Source organism: Panthera pardus, unplaced genomic scaffold, assembly GCF_024362965.1.
Source record: "Panthera pardus isolate Hobbes unplaced genomic scaffold, ASM2436296v1 HiC_scaffold_7, whole genome shotgun sequence".
NCBI classification, from domain to species: Eukaryota; Metazoa; Chordata; class Mammalia; order Carnivora; family Felidae; genus Panthera; species Panthera pardus.
In genome coordinates this window covers 75,230,938-75,252,761 of record NW_026527002.1, presented here as the reverse complement: position 1 = coordinate 75,252,761, position 21,824 = coordinate 75,230,938, and the positions used below count along the sequence as shown (strand labels likewise).

At 52.2% G+C, this 21,824-nt stretch overlaps 1 long non-coding RNA gene across 2 annotated transcripts; it reads right to left on the bottom strand.

Annotated features, from left to right (window-relative positions):
* Positions 1-21: 21 nt before the first annotated feature.
* On the bottom strand, positions 22-21,348 carry LOC109273088 (uncharacterized). 2 transcript variants are annotated; one of them, XR_002082743.2, is made up of 5 exons: positions 20,243-21,348; positions 10,327-10,613; positions 5,837-5,920; positions 1,241-1,518; positions 22-798 (listed from the first exon to the last, which is right to left on the bottom strand). It is a non-coding gene; the product is annotated as an uncharacterized LOC109273088 (long non-coding RNA). The 2 variants fall into 2 exon arrangements; XR_008419961.1 differs by lacking the exon at positions 5,837-5,920.
* Between the last annotated feature and the right edge of the window lie 476 nt (positions 21,349-21,824).

The window sequence follows — 21,824 nt, the reverse complement described above, 5'->3', positions numbered from 1 at the left end:
AGAGAGAAAGAGCATTCCCCCAGAGGGATGGACGGAGAGCTGAGCTGGTGACATGTGCAGTTTGGAAACAGATAAGCCTCCCGAAACAGAAAGACAAGGCCAGGGCAAGATGAGGGGGTAGTGCACAGAAGGTTACCTGCCGGAAGTTTCCATGAGCCGGCCGTGCTGGCAACGTAGGGTAACGAATAGAGAAGTGGCCTCAGCCCATACGACTGACTTACCATGAGATCCAGGAAAATATCCTGAATTTCCCCGAGCCTACACTTCCTTCTCTATTGTGACAGTTGAATTAGGACCAACTCTTGGCACCCCCAGTGCCAGCCCTGCATCCCCCTCTTTGCCACACCCTGGCTTCAGCTTAACCGCGTGCCCTGCCCTAGTCCATGGGGTGTTAGCTGTCATAACAGGAGCAGAGACAAAGTGAGCCTGGCTGCCATCGGGCTGGCTTCTGTGCTCCTGTGATCCACCGTGACCCGAGCGTCCCTGCGGGAGCTGCCGTCCCTCCGGCCCAGAACTCAGACCTGAGCCCAACCCGCAGGCTGAACCAGAACCTCCAGCGGAGCGCAGCCCAGATCGGCCTGGCCATCATACACCCAGTCCCCGGGAAGGCCGGTGAACACGGGATAAATGCCGTTGCCGTATGTCGCTGGGTGTCACGTAGCAAATGACACTGAAATACTCATCAGTGGGGGCAGCCCAGTTCTGGTGAACTCGTGGCGCCATGCTCTGAATCCGAAGTCATGACGTTGGTGAAAGTCTCGGAGGCATTACCACATAGGCCAAAGGGGGTTGTTGATCCTGTGTTGGGTAAGTAATCCAAATATGTCTTCAATGGGGCAAAAGAGGGAAATGATTCCATGTAATCATAAAAGCAGAGTGAACTATGTTATCCCACCCCCCCAGTTCAGCCTTCTTGTAGAGATGTGCCCGTGTCACTTCTCTGGAGCGAGCGACAGTCACTCCAGGGCCCCACGACCGCCACCCAGCCTCCACTCTTCCAGCTTCTTTAGAACCCGGCTGCCTGCATTCCTGGGCCCACGAGCCTCTTTACAGCAATCGCTCCAACCTCTGTGTTCATCTTCACATCTCTGACTCTGCTTCTCCCGCCTCCCTCTTTCCTTATAGGGATCCCTGTGGTTACATCAGGCCCACCGGGATAATCCCAGATAATCTTCCCATCTCAAGCCCCCTAATTTAATCACACCTGCAAAGCCTCTTCTGTCATAGAGGACATACTCACGGGTTCTGGGGATTAAGACGTGGACATCTTTGTGTGGAGCATTATCCTGTCCACCACAGTGAGTTTCTGACTTCCATCTCAGAAGCGCAGAATTCAGAAACCAGGAAAGGATCCAGAAGAAGGAAAGGATATGGACCCTCACGAGCACTGTTCACATATTTCACGGTTTTCCCTTCCGGTCACGTGGTAATATGGTACATCTTAGCCCCTCCTGGAAAGCCGCCATCCCCTGTGAGTTGCTCTGGTCATCGAAACAGGAGCAGAAGTGACTGAAACATCTGTGAAAATTGGTGGCACCATGTGATTTGTCTGCCCTCTCTCTTCTCTGTCCTGGCAGTTGGCGGCCCCTAGGGCAGCCTGAGTCCCAGAGCGAAGCAGACCCCCAGATATCCCATGATGGACACAGAGACATTAGTGAGCAATAAATTTTGTTGTTTCCAACCACTGAGATCTGGGGGCCTAACCGAGATCGTCCCAGCGTTCAAAAGTTCAGGGCGGCCAGGAGCATGTCCAGCACAAGACTCCGTTGTGATTGTATGTCCCCAGGTATGTCCCCAAAGACTCCCATCCACTGGTCCCGAATGAGCTGTCTTGGCCAAGGCCCAACAACAAAGAACCCAGGGATCAGAGTTCAAACTAAGACTTTCTAAATCCCACTAAGTACATCCCTCTCGTAACTCTCTGAATACATGCACGCGCACGTGCACACAGAGAGAACAAAGCCAGCTGTGCTCCCAGAGAAGCTGGCCCTTTACGCCTTCTTCCACGTGCCCAGTCGCTTGCACAACCCCAGGCCAGGAGAGCCAGTACGGTGCAGAATGGGGCTGCAGCAGGGAAGCAGCAACATTGACTCTAACTCACTAGGTCACTCGGAAGGCATAAATGGGGACGAGGATCTAAGCCGACGGACGCGGAAGAGAGATGCCCAGCCAAACGAAGAGACCTGACGGGCTGGTTATAATTGTGTCTCCCACAGCTCCTTGGCCCCAGGAAATGTTAAAAGACAGAAACCCAGACAGCCTGAGTCCTGGTGAGGCAAGCTAGTTAAGGGCCAGGAAAATCCTCCCCCACATATGTACTCACTAGAAAGGTCTTCGCTGGTGACGGCTATTTGCCAGAGAGCCGGGCCTGGAAGACAGCTTGAGGGAAAGGGAGAAAACTATGGTGTGCGGGGGTGTGATTTGGGGGCCTGTGTATGGCACGGTATGGGTTGGGATGGATAGGGGAAACAGAACACAATTTGTCTTAGAAGTAAGTCCAGGGGCACCTGTCCACCACAGTGAGTTTCTGACTTCCATCTTAGAAGCGCAGAGTGGCTCAGTCGGTTAAGCGTCCGACTTTGGCTCAGGTCATGATCTCCCAGTTTGTGAGTTCGAGCCCCGTATCGGGTTCTGTGCTGACAGCTCAGAGCCTGGAGCCCGCTTCGGATTCTGTGTCTCCCTCTCTCTCTCTGCTCCTCCCCTGCTCATGCTCTCTCTCTCTCTCTCTCACTCTCCTTCAAAAAAATAAATAAAAACATGAAAGAAAGAAAGAAAGAAAGAAAGAAAGAAAGAAAGAAAGAAATAAATCCAGACCTGTCCTCCAAGGGTGCACTTAGCACAGAGGCTGTTCTCAGCAAATGTGGCAGAGAGGGGCTCTGTAACTTGGAGAAGATTAAATCCCACGATTTGGTCATGTCTTTACGTATTCGTCCATTCATGCATTCATTCATTTATTATTCTTTCTTTTAAGAAGCATGAATGGGGGCGCCTGGGTGGTTCAGTCAGTTGAGCATCCGACTTCAGCTCAGGTCATGATCTCGCGGTCCGTGAGTTCGAGCCCCGCCTCGGGCTCCGTGCTGACAGCTCAGAGCCTGGAGCCTGCTTTGGAGTCTGTGTCTCCCTCTCTCTCTGCCCCACCCCTGCTCACACTCTGTCTCTCAAAAATAAACAAAAATGTTTAAAAAATTTTTTAAAAAGAAGCCTGAATGAAGCAGGAACCCTATAATCTTGGAAAAGATAAATAAAGTAAAACCTCTTCCCTTAAATAACATACAGGCAATACATGAACATAAAAAGCTAACCGTATGGGAGACCAGTGGTGTCCAAAGTGGAAGAAGGGACACATTGACCAGCGGTGCCCAAGACAACCATTTGAGCAGAAAAAAGAAAATATTAGAATTTCTATGTATTTTTCTCTCACACTTTCTAAATGCATATTTTACGTAGGCTTTCTAACATATGATAAAACAATCCAATGGTACATGTGACTAATAAATAAATGAAACGAGCAAGAAAAAATGGTTTGGAAATATGTGCTCAAAAATGTGCAGTGATGGAATGCAAAAGCAAAACCGTAGAAGCAGTTATAGATTTTTGATTCCCTGGCTAAGAGAACAGCAAGATAACAGCTTGGGATTCATCCTTATCCACCTTCCCATTGAAATGCTTACAAAAATAGACCCAGGAGAATTAAAGGTGCAATAATACTGAGAAACAGAAATAATGTTCCGTTATCTACCAGAGCCCAAGAGGAATTTCTACTAAGTGACGAATGAGTGAGTCTACGAAGCAGAACAATAACACCCATGGAAGAAGATGAGAGGTTCCCGAACACGTCCATTGTCTGCCCCTACCTCAGACTCCAGAGCATTTTTACCAAAAGGAAGGGCAGCAAGGGAACTATATTGAGTATCTAGTGCTGCGTGGCAAATAACCTGACATTCAATGGCTCAAAACAACAGTAATCACTCATTAGCTCCCTCAGCTCTTCAGATCAAGGAGCAAGCGTGGCCTGGTGGGGCGCCTCTGGCTCAGGCTCTCTCAGGTGATTGCTGCCAGGTACCAGCTGGTGTCCAGCCATGTCAGTGATGGACTGAGGCCACAAGACTCACTTCCCAGGAGGCTCGCTCCCGGGGCCAGCAAGTCGCAACTGCCAAGTTGGTTTCTCTCCATGCGGGCTCTCCACGGAGCCGTGTTAGTGTCCTTCCAACATGGCGGCTGGCTTCCTGCAGAGAGAACCATCCAAGAGGCCAAGGCAGAAGCGACAACGTATTCTATGACCTAGCCTTGGGAATCACCACTGTTACCTCCACCATCCTCTATTTGTCACACAGGCCAGCCCGATACTACGTGAAAAAGAACTACATGGGGAGTGAAAAACCAGAAACGGGGCTCATTGAGGCCGTCACAGAGGCTGGTTACCACAGAAGCTAACTCACCAGGGACTATTCCTGACATAGACAGGGCCCTTTTTCCAGCTCTCACTTTTTGCGTCTCTGTCTCTCCCTCTCTTTCTTATTTGTCATTTTCTCTCTCCCTCTCTCTCTCTCTCTCTCTCTCCATCTTTATGCCTCCCTCTGCCACTTGTTTCCACCATTAGTCTTTACCTTTCCACACATTTTCAAACACCGTGACATCTACTTGTGAAAAGGTAAAATCATTATTGATCTCACAACTAGCCTCTATGAAGGGATAGAAGCAAAGACCCTGAGGGCAAGGGTATCGGCAGGAGTCAAAGCGACAAAGGAGACAACCAAACTACGGCCCTCAACCCTGCCGCTTCCACTGGCAGAGGTCAGTGTCCCAAGGATGAGCTGGCAAAGGTTAGCCGTGTAGGGCACAGCTGATGTGGATTTGCCAACAGGAACACGAGGCCATCCTGTCTCTAGCTGACCTTGGGTGAATCCTTGCCTCCTGATGCCTGACCACCTCCGCTAAGCCCCTTCTATACACAGCATAGGTTCTGCAACTTTTGGAACCCACTCCACATGCAATTCCAACACTGGGAAGGATTTTTAGCTGCAAACAGCCTGCCTAATGTAAGCAGGAAAGGAACATATGAAACGTACCCAATAACTCAGAATATCTTTGAGGAGAGTAAAAATGGAATCTGACTCTGCTGAGTCCAAACACCCCTGTGAGGATTCTCTAACAAACATCACTATGTAGCAGTTACCACGACCACAACTAGCAGCCAGAAATTCCACCACTGCTGCCCCCAAAGAACCAAATAGCTCCACACTTTCTGGACAAGGACCTCATATTTCTGATTCCAAGTCTCAGAGAAGTTCACCTAACTACAGCGGCCTAGGTCCTCTGCCGTTATCCTGGCTCAAAGCAACCCTCAGGACGCAAATTTTCTGGGTTCTTCCATGCAAAGGCAGAAGTCATAATGTTAAAAATAATTAAGAGGTAGCGAGACTATCCAAAAGGTATGGGATAGCTGTAAATGACGTATGTCACTGCACAGATCAAAGGAACACAAAGAACGCCAGCGAGAAGAAGGAAAAGGGAAGGTGTTTCCTCGTGGACGGCTGCCAACCCACACTTTCCAGATAAACACCAGGACAGATATTGGTTATCACTGGCATTGTTGTGGACTGTTATTGGCAACATGAGTGCATTTAAGGTTAGAGATAACGTTCGAACCCAGGATCTCACTTGAGCTCACAAAATCCCGGTGAAATAAACCAGTTTGGGACTACGCGGCCCGGTGAGATGGGGAGCCAGACAAGACTGGTCCCTGGAGCTCCCCCAGAACAACTAGAGATACAGAAAAGGGGAGTCTCCCTTAGCACCTGTGTCTGTGTCTCAACAGGGGAATGTCTTTACTTACCTTGGTGGCAAACCCCAGCTTTGTGGACGAGAGATAAGCCCGTCTTCACCCACAAGCATCCCGTTATAATTTCTTTCACATAGACTGCGGGCACACAGACATTTTTCCACATCAAAATGCAGACATAAGTTTGTTTTCTCATTCCCTTCGTCAAAGCCACCCACCGGCTACGGAGCAGAGATCCAGTTAACTGCGACAGGACCAGGGTGACAGGCACAGTGGTCCCTTGTCATGTTTTGGCTGCCTGGAATCCAAATTTCCTTCCTGTTTTTGGAGAAATCCCCAAGTCTGTGATAGTCTTGGTGGGGACAAAGTCCATGGAAGCCTAAGAGAGCTAGATAGTGTCCATTCCCAGCAGGCAGTTGGGCAGTCACATCACCTCAGCTCGACCGATCGCACCTCCCACCTTGACCGCTGAAATCACCTGTGTTCTCAGATGCCTTGGCTCCCACAGATTCCTTCCCTGCTTAAGTTAGAGGCAGTTATGCAGAGACAAAAAAAAAAAAAAATGAGTAGCTCATCTTTAGTGTCATGCTGGTCATTAAAGAATCCAAGGTTTCTGTTAGCCTGCCCAGGTTCGTCAGCACCAAAGGACAATTTTTGTTGGGCTTTCTGAAAGGCCTTCATATTCCAACAAACATTCATTGTCCGCACCTTCTGTGCCAAACACTGTCCTAGATAACGGAGACTCAGTGAATAGGCAGCGATCCCTTCTCTCTAGGAGTTAGTGGTTAGAGGGAGTTCAAAGCTGTTTTAAAGGCCCCCCTGCGCCCATCACTATCTTTTCAGACACCTAGGAATCAGGTTAGAAACCACTGATCGAACCAAAATCACTCCTTTACATAAGGAAAAAACGAAGAACCAGAAGGGTAAAGAGATTTCTCCAAAGTCATAACAGCAATTTCCCAACAAAGCCAGGAGCTCTCCACTTCCCCTGATCCCAGGCCAAAGCTCTTTCCACTTCATCACCCGACCTGGAGGGGGTTTAAACAGCAGACGTCATCTGCCCTTCTGTTGATTTTTTGCCAACTGGTCAACACTGAGATGCTGGCAGGCAGACTAGTGAAGGCCCAGTTAAGCCCAGCCGGGGTCGTCTGCAAAACGGAACAGCACCTGAGGAGGAAAACAGTCTCGAGGGGCCCTGGGGACACACTGCGGAGGGCAGGTTTGAGCCAGCAAGTCCCAAAGAGAGAGAAGTACAGGAGCCGGACACCGAGCATGCCAGTCTGCCTTTCCAGCACACCAGCCCCAGGAGCATATGGCCCATAATTAGCCACCCGGGAGATGGTTATTGAGCCACAAATGGAGAATTATGGCTTCAGGTAAGAACCGGCAGCAGGAAGCGGAACCCTCAGAAGACTAAGAAAACCCTGTTTTCATGCAAATGCCTTCAGTAATCATAAACAAAAGGAGACACGCAGGGGCCTAGGGATGACCAGGGGGAGGAAGGCTGTTGCTACATCAGATACTGCATTTCTGGAAGATCTCTGAGACCCAGAAGAATCTTGCAGGCATCCCTGCCCCACGGGCCCTGGAGACCCCACCTGACTTATTCCAGGGCTGCAAGCTGGGAGCGTCCCCTCAGGGACACAGGTGAGCTCGTGGTTCCAACGACAGGCCAGGCGTTTTGTGGATGAGAAGATCCGCTGGCCATCTGAGAATTGGTCAAAGTTCCTCGACACAGGGTTCCTTTTTCCCCTTCGCCCCCCCTGCTCCCCGTTCCCTTCCAGTCCGCTCAAGAGGCAGCAGAGTGAAACAGGCCAAAACCCGGCCTGGCAGATTTGACTCCCGAGCTACTGCTTCCGGGCTGTGTGACCTTAGGCTGGTACTTCACGTCTCTGTGTCCCAGTCTCCTCAGTGGTAAAGAGGGGTGATGTTGCGTGGAAAACACGAGTCGCGGCACTGAAAGCTCTCAGAAGCGAGTCTGGCGTGTCGCAGGTGCTCGGTAAGGGTTAGAGGTCCCTGTTACCACCCCCACCCCACAGATGCCTTCTGTCTATTCACACTTAAGTCGGCCCCCCGGTCTTACTTCTCGCCTCCCAACTTCTGTCTCACCTTACACATGCTCCCATAACCCCCTGGGCACGGATTCCTTTTCCCACCATCTCTGCACATATTCAACCTCCCCGCCTTCCAGACCCAGAAGGGATCCCATGAGAAACCATCCCTGATGGCCGTGGGTGGGAATAACCGTCATCTCTCACGCCCAGTGCGCCTCCCCCATGGTTCTTCACGCTCTCTATGTTGCTTTATACTCATTCGTGCCATTGCCCCTCTGCCCCACCTGCCGGCCCTCGGCCAATGCTGCTCAATAAACCTGGGGAGCAGCAGATGATGAACAGGGAACAATGGGTGCTCCACCGAGCTCCCAGGGGCCCCGTAGGCTCCCACCCGCGCCCTCGGCTCTCCCCTTCCCACTCGGTATGGAGGCACCATTCACTCACCCTCCCGCGAGCGTCCCCACACATCCTTTGGGACCAAGTGCCAAGTCCTGGGAGACAGGCTTCCAAGGAGAATCCCAACCCCAGGTGGCAGTGGCTGAAAAAGGGAGAGTAAACCGGGACAAAGGGGGACGTGGGGAAGAAGGAGGGGGTGCAAGGAAACGCTCAGAGACAGTTGACACAAGTGAAGACCGCAGAGGTTGGAGTGAAGGGAGATTCGCCCACACAGGCTGCCGGCCAGGCTCCTGCTCAGGAAAGCAGGCTTGTGTCCATAAGCACGGGCAGTCACAGAAGAGTCACGCAAAGCGATTCAAATAAAGTGCTTTGCGTGATGGATGACACACAGGGCGTGTTCCGTACATGCCGACCATGATCTCCATTATTAGTTTAACCGGCATCATAGTCCAATACCCAGACAATTATACTCAAGTTCTACCTTTATCACCAAGTTACTGTGTGACCTCAAGCCAGTCACCAGGCCTTTCTGGGCGTCTCTGGGCCTCAGTTTCCTCACCTATAAGATAAGGGAGCTGCACTTGGTGATCTCTGGCTTTTCTCTTCAGTCCCTGATGCTGAGGATCTGCCCCAGCCCCCTTGGACCCGTCCCTCCTGTGACAGCCACTTCTTAGGTTATGGCGCTAACTCTCTGTGTCACTCCTCACTGTTCCGGTCTCCAGAGTTTCTGCTGTGCCCCCAAACCGTGTCTTTACTTAGCTCTCCCCAGCAGGACCGACCAAAGAACTGAGCACCTAGAAAGTTCTTAATAGGTGTTGATTTACAAGGAGTCACATCATCAGGAAAACTGGGAGTCAGAACTTAGCCTTGTCTTATCATCATGATAAAAACAAGGAAGTGGGGGGGGGGGGCCAGGGTGGCTCAGTTAAGCGTTCGACTCTTGATTTGGGCTCAGGTCATGATCTCACGGTTCATGACATCGAGCCCCCATCGGGCTCTGCGCTGGGCCTGCAGCCTGCTTGGGATTCTGCCTCTCCCTCTCTCTCTGCCCCTCCTCTGCTCTCTCTCTCTCTCTCTCAAAATAAATAAATAAATAATGAGGAGGAGAGGAAGAAAGAGGAGGAGGAAGAGGAGAGAAGGAGGGGAGGAGGGGGAAAGAGAAGAGGGGAAGAAGAGGAGGGAGGGGGAGGAGGGGAAGGGGAGAATGAGGAGGAGGGAGAGGGGAAGGAAGAGGAGAGGGAGGAGTCGGAGGGGGGAGGGGAAGCAGGGGGAGGGGCGGAGGGGGAGGGGGAACAATGGGGGAGGAGGAGCAAGCAAGGGTGTCCTGTGTTTGCTGAGCTGTGCTGAGCACTCCCCCTGCGTAGCACACACGACCGTCAGTCCAAAGATTCAGAGGCTTAGGAAATGCCACTCTTCCACCCTTTGCACGCAGCCTAGTTTGCATGCCGTGTCCCTACCGGCGAGCAGGAGGGAGTGTACCCCCCCCCCTTCCAGCTCCTCCAGTTCCAAGGGCATGGTCTCCTCCCTCAGACGCCAGCCTCACTCTTACTTTTTCCTGGGGATTTTCGTCACTCATTATACCCAGAGTCTCAATCTCTTACGGGAATGAAAAGGTCCCCTTCCACAGAGGGCAAGGGACGTTTCGTCTTCAGCCCTCCTAGAAGGTGAGAGGAAATACGTGTGGCGCATCCTCCCAGCACACGGAAGAAGGGCAGGACAGAGCCCCGGCATGCACCGTGCCCTGCAGTGCTCACAGCCCTCCCCGCCAGAGACTGACGGGGGCCAAGTTCAGATCACCACGCCCTGGTGCGGGCCAGCGACCCGTCTGCAGGCATGGGGCCAAAGCTTCCGGAACGCTCTACAACTGGACTTAAAGCCTTGATGGTCAGCCTGTCCTCCTCCGTCACCATGAGGACAAAGTGTGACGTCTGCTCCACAACCCCATCACCCACCCAAAGCCAGCCTCGTGGGCCAGTGCGAGGCATCTGCCGGCCCCGACCCACCTCACCCCCAACTTGGGCCAACTCAGGACATGCACACTCTGGTCCCCCCTAGGTCCTAGGCCCTCTCACCACCTCCCTGCCTGTCCCTTACCTTGAGGCGGCCCCTGAGTCCCCAGGCACCTGATTCCCTGCGTTGCCCATACGCTGGGCCGTGCCTGCAACCTCAGAGCTGCCCCCGCTGGGCTCTCCCGGGTAGCATCTCTGGAGGATGAGCCTGCTGTGTACCATCAACAGGAAAGAGGCCAATGTTCCCTTCAGCCCGGCCCAGCTCCTCCTGCAAGACGGAGACTGGACGCCCTGCTCTCTGTAGTCAGTGGCGATGCCCCCCTTTTGTCTTCTTCCACAGGACGCGGTAGAGCAGAGGACAGCAGGCTCTTCCTGTAAAAGGCCAGATAGTAAATACTTGAGGCTTTGCCGGCCACACGATCTCTATCACGATGACTCAACTCAGCCACGGGAGTACAAAAGCAGCTGTAGACAGCAAGGAAACAACAGAAATGGCTGCGTTCCAATAAAAGTTTTTCATAGACAGACACTAAAATGTTAATCTGTATAAGTTTCACATGTCACTAAATAGCATTTTCCTTTTGACTTTTTATAATCATTTAAAATGTAACAACAATTCTTAAAAATGTAAAAAAACAAAAAGGGGGTGCTCACGACCCTTACAAGAAGAGGCAGCCAGCCCGATCCGGCCCGGGGGCTGTAGCGTGCCAACCCCCGGCGGAGAGGAGCAAGCCCCGGTTCGGGGTCAGACGGGGGCATTCCAGTGCTCTTCCTACCACCTACGGGCCCCAGGACCTTGGACAAGTTACTTAACGTCTCTGGGTTTGTTCCTCCTCAAAAAACTTGGAAAATAATCATGCCCTTTACATACGATTTTTGTGAGCCTTAACTGAGAAGCAAGTTAAGTTCGTGCCCCAAACCATGCAAAATGGTTTGGGGCACAAATACCCCAGATGATAAAGTCTAAGCGGGGATGGCAGGGACTTTGTTGTCATGGCAGAAAAATCTGGAATCCAGGACTGTGAAACAGCAGGGCAGAAATCAGCTTTGCCATCAGCGAAGTCCTGTGTTTCTCTCCTAGCTCAACCCCTTACAGCCGTGTGACCTTGCTCAAGTAACGGGACCTCTCTCAGCTTCAGTTTCCTCATCCATAAAATATCGACAATACACTCACCTCACAGGCTCTCCCGTGGATGACTTCGATGGCAGAAAAGGTAAAGTGCTTGGCATAGATTGGACCAAAAAATGGCGATTATTATTTATCCCATCCCGATTCTTTTCCTATCCCAAATTTCCTTTTTTTCCTTTCCAGAGAAGAAGTCAACGTTCTTTATCAAAAGCCCACCTCTCATCTCTGTCTCCAAAACATCCCTTTTGATGTTCCCCTGTGCTCCATCAACACAACATGCTCCCACCTCCCTGCGGGAAAGCTCGTTGCTGGAAACTAGGGCAGCCCTTTGAACTGGCGTTCTTTCTCCAAGCTGGAAAACATCGGGCGGTGTGCTGGGAGCTGTTTGTTTTCTCGTTCTCACCCTTGGAGTCGCTCTATCTGGATCCGAGGCTGACAAGGGACCAGCATGAGGACAGGCTGCCCGCGGGCCCGGGCCTGGGAGGGACCTTGTCTGCCCGGCCCAGGCTGCAGCTGCGGGGCCCTCGGGTCCCCGTCAGCTTTGTGGGTCAGACTGATGCTCACTTCCCAGCCGGGCCATCTCTGATCTGACACGGACAGCCCTGATACAGGCCAGGCTTGTCTTCTTGCTGGAAAAGCTTCCAGACATGGTATTTCGGGTGGAGGCCTGCTCGAGCTAGAAGGCTGTCATAGCTACAGGAACTAGAGTGATTTGAGGGTGGGGAGGGACGGGGCAAGGCATTCTTTCTGGTTGTCTGGTCCTCCTGTCCCTTGCAGGGGGTGGATGGGCCCAGGGCTGAGGTTCAAGGTGGAGAGATCAGAGCCAGGGTAGAAGCCAGAAACAGGAAAAGCCAGGGTGACCACTCACCCAGAGAAAGCTAGGGCTAGTCACCGAGTCCGGAGAGGGGGGACAGAGCCCCAAATCAGGACAAAGCCAAAGCGTTAGATGCTTTCTGTCCCTGCGGGTCAAGTACCATCCCGACGCCACATACCCTGCCGGGTTCAGGAACGTGGGGCAAACACGACACGGTCCCAGCCTCCTAAAGAACTCATTTTCTAGGCGCAGAGGGATTCACATACAGGGAATGCATTGTGTTCCCAAAACCCATTTCACGTCACCCAAGCCACACAGTTTGTCTACGTTTCCTGGTTTCTTTGCACTGTCAGCCATGGGACTGAGCTCTGGCCTATGGATATACGTGCTGGGGACACTGCCAGGCCTGGCCCACAAAAAAAAGTCTCCCATTGCCTCCTCCTCCTGTGCTGGCTGAATCCAGAAGGTCCGGCAGCAGCCTCTCGGGATGGGCAGAGCCCCAACATGGAAGGAGCCCGGGACCCCGCATAACCCTATAGAAGGCCACTGGCTGGCCAGGACCCCCTGCAAAAGACTTAGTGTGAGTAAGAAAGAAACATTTAACATGTTGACTTGTTAACGTTAATGTCAACATTTAACATGAGAGACTCAGGGGCTGGCTTGTTACTGCTGTTAACGTGGTCAGAGCAGATATGATACCGTAAGAGCTGTGACACCATAAAACAGGTAACTGACCAGAATGAAATCCAACCTCCCTCCCTCCCAGCTGAAGAGTTCCAGGACTTGAGCAGCCTCCAAGCCTTGTCGGAGATGTTCCCAGGCAAACCTGAGCTCTTGCTGGAGTTTCTCACTGGGCCCCCACACTGAGTCAGCCTCCTGCGCACCCCTGACTCATCCCACCCTCCCGGACTCTGGGCTGTCCCCGATCTGTCTCTCCAGAGCCTCTGAAAGCTGCCCGTGCTGGTCTTCCCAAGCACGAGTTGGGTGCTCCTCACTAGGCTGTGTGCTGCTAAGGACAAGGTCATGGGGAACCTGGGCGGGGCAGTCTCGGTGGGGTCGTAAACAGAACAACAGCGGGAAGATAGACTCTTGATTCAAATTGTGGCGCTGCCCTCAGCATCCCCTTCCCTTTCTAGATCTGGACTGTCCTCCTGGAGGTCGATCTAACCGTGACCATCCGTGGTTCTGGAGACTCTGACCCATCTCTTCACAGCATTTCACGTCAGCACACGACAGCTCTATTCGCGTACTCAGAAACGTGCTGTGCAGAAGCCTGTGATCGATGTGTTTGTGTCTGTGTTTTGTTTTTCTTTTTTTTTTTTAATTTTTTAAATATTTATTTTTGAGGGGCGCCTCGGTGGCTCAGTCGGTTAAGTGTCCGACATGAGCTCAGGTCATGATCTCACGGTCCGTGACTTTGAGCCCCATGTCGGGCTCTGTGCTGACGGCTCGGAGCCTGGAGCCTGCTTCGGATTCTGTCTCCCTCTCTCTGCCCCTCCCCTGCTCACGGTCTGTCTCTCTCCCTCTCTCAAAAATAAATAAACATTTAAAAAATTGTTTTAAATAAATATTTATTTTTGAGAGAGGGAGAGAGAGAGTAGCAAGTGATCAAGGGAGGGGCAGGGAGAGAGAAAGAGACAGAGGATCTGAAGCAGGCTCCCTGTGGACGGCAGGGAGCCCAATGCAGGGCTCGAACCCATGAACCATGAGATCATGACCTGAGCCAAAGTCAGATGCTTAACCGGCTGAGCCTCCCAGACTTAGTGTACATGTTTTAATGCTCATGACAACACTGAGGGGTAGTGCACTAGTCCCATATTGCAGAAGAGGAACCCAAGATTCAGAGAAGAGAAGTGTCTGGGATTCACAGTCACATCCCCCTGACTCCAGTGCCTCCATTTTTTCGCCAGTATCTCCTTCTGACTCTCTGCTGGTTCTTTCGGTTTTCTGAAAACATGCCGTCAGGTTGCCGAGTGGAATCAGCTCTAGGTTGGCTTGGAAGGTCAAGGATCAGGACCCAGATCTGCCCTGAAATCACTGTGTGACCTTGACCCCTGTGAGGCCATTTAACCATCAAGAAGAACCGCAAGACACTCTGAAACCTCGCCTAGGTGGAGAGGGATTGGATGTTTCTAGATATAAAAATAGTTTAAAGAGGGAAACTGTCCAACCAATGTAAGGCGGTGTTTCTCCTGTGTGCATCAGGCCTCACTGAGGGCAGAATGTGCTGGAAGCATCTGAACTCTCCATGCATTCAGAACTTGTGGAGAAGGAGAAGGTGTGTAATTTCTGCTGGGTTTGTTGCTCCAGAAACTCAGAGAGGGACGGGGAAATCGTGACTTCCAAAGCTCACAGCTTTGAGTTTGTGTGGACAGCTGGGCTTGAAGATGGTGTCAGCTGGCATGAGTGAGAAAGCCTCCCTTTAGCAAAAAGTGATTTGCAGGAAGGGAATTTCTGTACTCTGCGTGTGGGCAAAAGGCAACCAAATGTTCCCTGGCATTCATGCTTCATTACCGGCGAAACAGGGTCCCGTCCTCAACCATCCGTGGGGAGGAAAGAATAGGAAACCACACAAGACCATGTCCGGTCTCATCCAGAAGCGAGACGCAACATGTGAACACACTTTAGGAAACAGAATATGAGGAACTAATTGGAGATGTCCACAAAGATTTACAGCACACTTATCACAGCCCTACTCACAATGCAACAAGTAGACACAGCCTAAAACCTCACCAGAGTGAATTGATTAAATCCTTTTCGCAGTATATCCATATATTTGAATCCTGTCGTGCTATTAAAAGGATGTTTCCAAAGACCTGGAAGGGGGTTGAGGCAGTGTTAATAATGGGAATGTAATGTCAGCCTACAAGCCGCCCCTGCATCTCGGCCCATCTCCAGAAGGTGCACAAGTAACAGGTAAAAACAATGTCTTTGGGAAGACAGCGACAAGCCAGCAGATGGGGGGTGGAAGGAGACTCACTTCTTATCATTCACTGTTTCGTAACTTCCAACTCTTCAGACAGAAAGGGTCCATAAGTGCCCAGCACAGTAAAGGAAAGAAGACCCACACTAAGACATGTGATTATAAGATCCTAAAAAAAAAAAAAAAAAAAAAAGTTAGCTTCTAGGTGGCATCCAGGCCCAGGGGACACCCCTCACCCCACCCCCACCCCTACTCCAGGCTGCAGGAGGGATCAGAGTCCTCCTGGAGAGGCCTCTTCAGGAAAATAAAATGGATTGAGTGCATTTGTGATTTGAAAAAAAAAAAAAAAATAAGCAAAAGATCCCTAGAAAAGTAAACAAATAAAATACAGGAAACGATATTTACTTATAGAAAAAAAAATACAGTGCACTATTTAAATCAGGGCTGGAAATTATCTATAGCGTCATCATGATGTATGTGTTAGTCTGGGTTCCCTGAGGAACAGGTGCTATTAGATGTGCATGAGATTTGTTGGAGGAAACACCTAGGAAGGGAAGTGGGGAGGGAGCCAGAGCCAGACGGAAGCCGTCACACCGCCCTGACGCTTGCAAGGGCAGAAAGTCAACTTACGAAAATTTTGCCCACCCTGGGGGTGGGGGGGGTCCCTCCAGCCAAGTCCCCCACTAAAGGCATCCAATCACACAGGGGGTCGGATCAGTGCCCACGCTGGGCTGTCCTTGACCAGGGGCAGCTGCAGGAAGCCTGATCCAGGGCTGGTTCCAAAGGGGGTGCCGCCGGGGATCCCAACAGATGTGAACAGCAAACACTGCCCACCTGTGTAAACGCCTCCCGTACAGGATGCGGAGAGGGAAGCGGGAGGAGGTGGGGGTGCAGACAGCCAGGCGGAGATCACAAGACCCCTGCAGGTGCTGCTCTACATTTCTTACTCCAGCTGAAGTCAGACTGGGGCCTTTGAGCTCCCCACTCGGATGATGGGCGGAAGCGAGTGTGTCTCCTTCCGGTGGGTGGATGATGGGCGGAAGCGAGGGTGTCTCCTTCCGGTGGGTGGATGATGGGCGGAAGTGAGTGTGTCTCCTTCCGGTGGATGGAAGATGGGCGGAAGCGAGTGTGTCCCCTTATGGCGGAGGAGGTAAAGAGCCCCGGAGCTTCGTTCCTTCCTCATTTCCCCTATTGCAGTGACCTTGGAAGCCACAGGTTGAGATGGTGACGGCACAAGACGAAGTCCATGGAAGTCTCTGAGTCACCAGAGAGAGGACAGACCCCCACAACCCACATCGCCACTACCGACCCACCTCCCCCGAAGACGACCTGGCCATCTACTCAAAGGAGAGCGCCAGCCGCTGTCCCCGTAACCTCTCGTCTGTGCCAGCTCTCCTGCAGCGAGGTCTGGGGTCCCGCACAGGCTCCATCGCACCCTCGGCAGCGGGCACCGAAGCAGCTCCGGCACCCACGTCCAGCCAGAGCAGACCCAGGCTCCGGCTCCCTGCCACATCCAGGCTCAGGTGGAGCACTGTGCTGTGAGCCATCAGCCGGGGTCTGCGCCCCACATCCAGAAGATGCGCAGAGGGGTTCACCCTTCCGGAGCCAACTTTGGCCAACGAGAGACGGGAGATGAGAAGGAGCTGTCCCTTCTTCCCCAGGGTAGATTGTTCGGAGCTGATGTCTTCCACCGGGCATGCAGGTGTCCTCTTGTGACGCTGTGGCCTCAGCAATGCATCCCCTTGCCTTTGTGTTCTCCCCTGTCTGTGGCACTCCCCTTTCCCCTCGCTCTCGCTGCCCTGGGACTGCGCCTCACACAAAGCTTGAGCGTGTCACCTTTGCCTCAGGCTCCGCGTTGGATGGCGAAGACATCTCTGGAGGAGCCTTCTTGGATCTGCAGGCAGCAGGGGAATTCAGGGGGAAGAAGTCGCTGAGGACAGGGACAGGAGGTTTGCGGAGCCCTGTGTCCAGGAATAGGAAAGAGGAGCAGGAAACCGAATCCCTCAGAAAGGGAATCGGGAACCACAAACCAGCCAAATGGCAGAGATAATTCCATGAGCCTCTGGGAACGTGTTTACCTGCCTGTGATTTCTCCCTGACTTTTCCCCCCCAAGTCATGTTACGCCATGAAAACAACCTACAGACCCCCTCGCAGGGCCACAGGGGAGGGAGGTGCAGAAGCAGAAGGGGCCATATTCTGGAAGAGTGGGGATGGGAGAGTAAGGGGACAACACTACGTTGTAGGGCAGCCACAACAGCGACTGAGCAAGGACCAGCCGGGGTCCCGGGCCTGCAGAAGCGCCACCCACGCCAACGACAATGACGAGACCCGCAACGCAGGTGAATTGCTTCGCTAACTCTCTGGTCCAAGAAATGTCATGTGTCTCTTTTATTTTATGTTATCTTATTTTTTATAAGAAACGTCCCGTTTCCCTATGTTGCTAAATCCGATTAAATCCACCTCAGCCTTGTCAGCCACGATCAGCAAAAAACCCCACTTTGAGATTTGCGGAGCCTCCCATCTCTCTTGAAACTCTAAAATGATAACAGGTCACATTTTACCGAGCACTCACTGCACGCCAGATGCCGTTCTAGGCACTTTATGGGCATTAATTCATCCGGCCTCCGCAACATACTGGGTTAGGTATTGTTAGCATCTTCATCTTATGGATGGGGAAACTGAGGAACTCGCCCAGGATCTTACAACCAGGCAGTGATGGAGAGAGACGTGTGCCTCTGAACCCCTCATTCTTAACTGATACACCGTAATGCAATTTATTGGAGGGTTTTACAGTGGAAACGTGGAAGGGTCCCTGGTCTCCCAAGCACCATGGCGGCCACTCCTGGTCCTCTCTGTCAAGCCCCGTGTCGTCCATTGGAGCAGAAGGGCTTTGTCGGCACCCACCGCTCCTTCCGCGCAGTGAAGCTCTTCCCCATGGAGAAATGGGCCGCGGCGAGGACACAGTGGAACCGGAGGCACAGTCCGCCCAGCACCCTCCCGCTGCTTCCCAGCTCAAGGTTCAACTGCCTGGGTAACCCCCACACCTCCTCTTCTTGGTGGCTCAGGAATTTCAGTTATCTTTCTCTGAGATCCTGCTCCTGCCCCTTTCCCCTCTGTGAAATCAGCCTCCACCCCCATGCCCACTAGGAAAGGACTGAGCCTTCATCTGCCGGTCAGTTTCCCACTGGGGCAAGGGAGGTCCATCCCTGAGAGGCATGAAGTCTTCCTCTTCCTCTTAGGGGAAAAAAAAAAAGTACTTCTCTTTGTTTTCCAAAGAGATCCAGGGCCACGGGGCGCTGTTGTATACGTTGTGCACTGTGTTACTATAGGAGGTGCCATTCATGCTAATAGTCATCACAGATTTAAATACTTATTAAGACCATTTCTAAAAGACCAAACTTAAGTGTCCTGAGGAAAGGGAGGCCTTTCTCTTGGGCTACGGGTGAGGCTGAGAGTGGTCCACTACAGAGCCAAGGGTGAAAAGTCAAAGCACCGTTCACGCCTCAGTAACACGTCCTGTTAACATTTACTAGTATCTACTGTGCCCAGGTACACTTCTAAATACTTTATATTCATTATGTCTCTTAACCTTTGAAACAACCCTATAAAGTAGGCCAACACCATGATCCCCATTTCACAGACAAAGAGACCAAGAGTTAGTTTAAGTAGTTTGTGCAAAGCTGTACAACTGGTAAGTGGAGGGGTTGAGATTTGAGCCCACATCTGCCTGATTTCCCAGTCCTCGCTCTGAACCTCTGCGGGTGACATGGGTACACTAGGACTCGGCCTCGGGCAAGGAGGGATCAGAAGCGGTCTGCGGCCACAAGATGTACTTAATTTCTACATATTTTCCTACCAGTGTCTCTTTTCGCGGAGTCCCACGATGGTGGGATCATAGTGCGTGTGTTTGGGGTGGGGGAGGGGGGCGGTCTGCGTGTTCAGAAACCTAATTGGGAGCGAGTACCACCAACTGGCCTGTGCGGCTTTGGACAAGTTGCTTAACACACCAGAGCTTTGAATTCCCTCCCCTGCAAAACTCGGGCTGGTGCTAACTTCCTTGTAGTGGGAGGATTAAATGATGTCTCTTATATAAAGTGCTTAGGATGTCTCCCACATAAATGTGAGTTTCCCTTTCCACCTAGAACCCTCCCCACTCCTAAAGTCCCCACCGCTGAGTCGGTAGGGAACCTGTCTCTTCAGTTAAATTCCTAGCGTGAGCATTTCAAGAGAGACTTAAGCTGGGTTTTATTATCTGATGCAGATAACTTTTTTGATGTGTATCAATCATTTTCATTTGTAAGGTGGGTGGATTTTATATACCTATAGCTAGCTGCTGGGAGAGAAATCTTTAAAGCTTGAAGATGGGGTTTTAAAACATCTTTATAGATGAAAAAAGCAAGAGTTTAACCTTCAAGGAAAATAAAAGGGAACATGAAGTCTATACTTGAACACACACAATACAAAAAAAAAAAAAAAGACCGAGTTTGGGATTGCAGACGTGTGACCTTGGCATCCATTGTTCGGGCAGCATAGAAAGGATTACTTTCATCCGTGTTATAGAGAAGGCAGCCCAATGTATGATACGATTCCTCCAAATCCGTCCTTACCCATGACACTGCCACAGAGTGGGAAACCCTGTTATGAGAGATGCCTCCCCCATTCCTTCATTTATCCATTCCATCTCCCATCTACTCTCTTCATTCATTCACCTGAGAGTCTCTTCAGCTGATCACCACCGGCCAGTCACCGTGTTAGCCGCCTAGAGTGCAGAACTTACAGACACCTGCTTTGCAGAGAGAGCGTGAGACAGGCATGTGCACACAACCACGACAAAGAGTCCATTTTACCTTAACATAGACCAAGAAGACTGGGGGAGGGGAAATAGACTCAATTCCAAGACCAGCACAAGAACAGTATCGTTTTTGTGTCGTCAGGTGCAATGAGCCAGGGCAGAATCAGAAAGATTTGACACTGCCTGGGGATGCTACAGAAGGCTCCGGAGGGATGAGGGAGGCGATCTCTGAGACTGCTTATATATAGTAAGACCAGAAGGCCAGGAGAAGAAAGGATCATGGACCCTTCACCCCCTGGGAAAAGATGAACTAAGCGAGATGAATCATCCAGATCACCCTACCTGCCCGCTCATGCATTTGCTTGCATCATTTCTGATCGTTTGCCAGATCGAGGCTTCGAAGGCGTAGTACGCGGGATAGCTGTGTTTTATCAAAGGTTGAGGGGCAGGATGGAAAAACCTCCAACGTCACCCGCTCCAGCCTCATCTTCTGCGGACCGGCCACTTCAGTCCCGGAGAGGTTAAGAGATTTGCCCGCGCGGCACCTTAAGACCCAGGCCCTGGGTTTCCCCTAATGCTCGAAGTGCCTCCCCTGAGCGTGCTTGTCAGAGTGTCTGAAGAGCCTTCACATACCTGGTGCAGCAGGTGCTAACGTCCCCATTTTACAGAGGGGAAAACAGAGGCCGGGCCTAGGGCAGGAGGCCACGTGCCCCAAATCACACCGGTGTGCTCACAGAGTCACAGGTAAAAGCAGCACTAGCTGCAACCCCGCGGGCCTGGGCCGGGCTCTGGAGCGCCTTCCGTGCTGCGGTGCTGCCGCCTAGAGGCGCGAGCTTGGACTGGGGCCCGCGGGAGCGGGGGAAGCAGGCCCGGCGGGACGCAGGACCGCACGGAGGAGGCGACTTTCCCCTCTTCCCGCCGCCCAGCCCGCCTGGGCCTTGCCTCCCGCTGCTGCTGCGGCTGCCGCTGCCCAGTTCGCCGAAACCTCCCCGCACACCCCTCCAGGGCACAATCGACGGTTGCCCAGCTAAAAGTGAGGCTGGAAATTGGTGCGGCCCGCGCGAGAGGGATCGTTTTCCGTCCGCCTCTTGATGCGCATATGGAGCGAGGAAGGCGTCGCCCTGGGAAAGAGTTGGCAGCAACCTGTGGGTTTTCACGAGGATCTGCGAGTCCTCAGAGCGTAGGCGAGGCGGGGTCGGTCCTGCAGGTACCGTCCACGCAAAAGCAGGTCCGAGGGGGCTGGGATGCAGCTAATCGGCTGCCCCGTCCCATTCATTATCGGCCATTTGTGTGACATTATACGTCGTGAGTCTAGCCGTTGGTAGCGATCATCCTTTTGAATAATGCGTTGTCGCAGAGCCGGCGGAGACAATGGCCGGGACCCGAGTGCAGACCAATAGCGCCGCCTCGTGGCCAACTAAAAGACGACAGCTTCAGCTCCCGGTCCCTCCGGGTTCTCCCACTCCCCCGGCAGAGGAGACGGCCTCCACTGGCTGGGGAAATGAATTCTAGAGAATTCTAGCCCCTGCCACCCAGACCTACCAATTCCACTAGCATCTCAGAGTCCTGCTCTGTGCCACAGAGGCACACTTCCTCCAATTGATGATGGATAGGACGTGGCTCCTGCCCCGTGGGGAGGAGAGATGCGACACAAAGGTCCCAGCAGGATCTAATGGAGATGGGAAGAGAGGGGCCACAGTGCCCAGGGACTCAACAGTCCGAAACCAGGCCGACAAGTCTTAGCAAGCTCCTGCCACCTGTTCAAGCTTATTTCCTCTCCCTGGCAATTCTGAAGAATTAATTCTGTCCAGCAGGAGAACCCTTGATAGAGACAGTTCTGATTGTCTAAAGCAGTCGTTCCTGGCTCTTCTGAGGTCGCATGCCCTCAAGAGTCTGGTGAAGTTTCTGGGCTCGCCCTCGATGT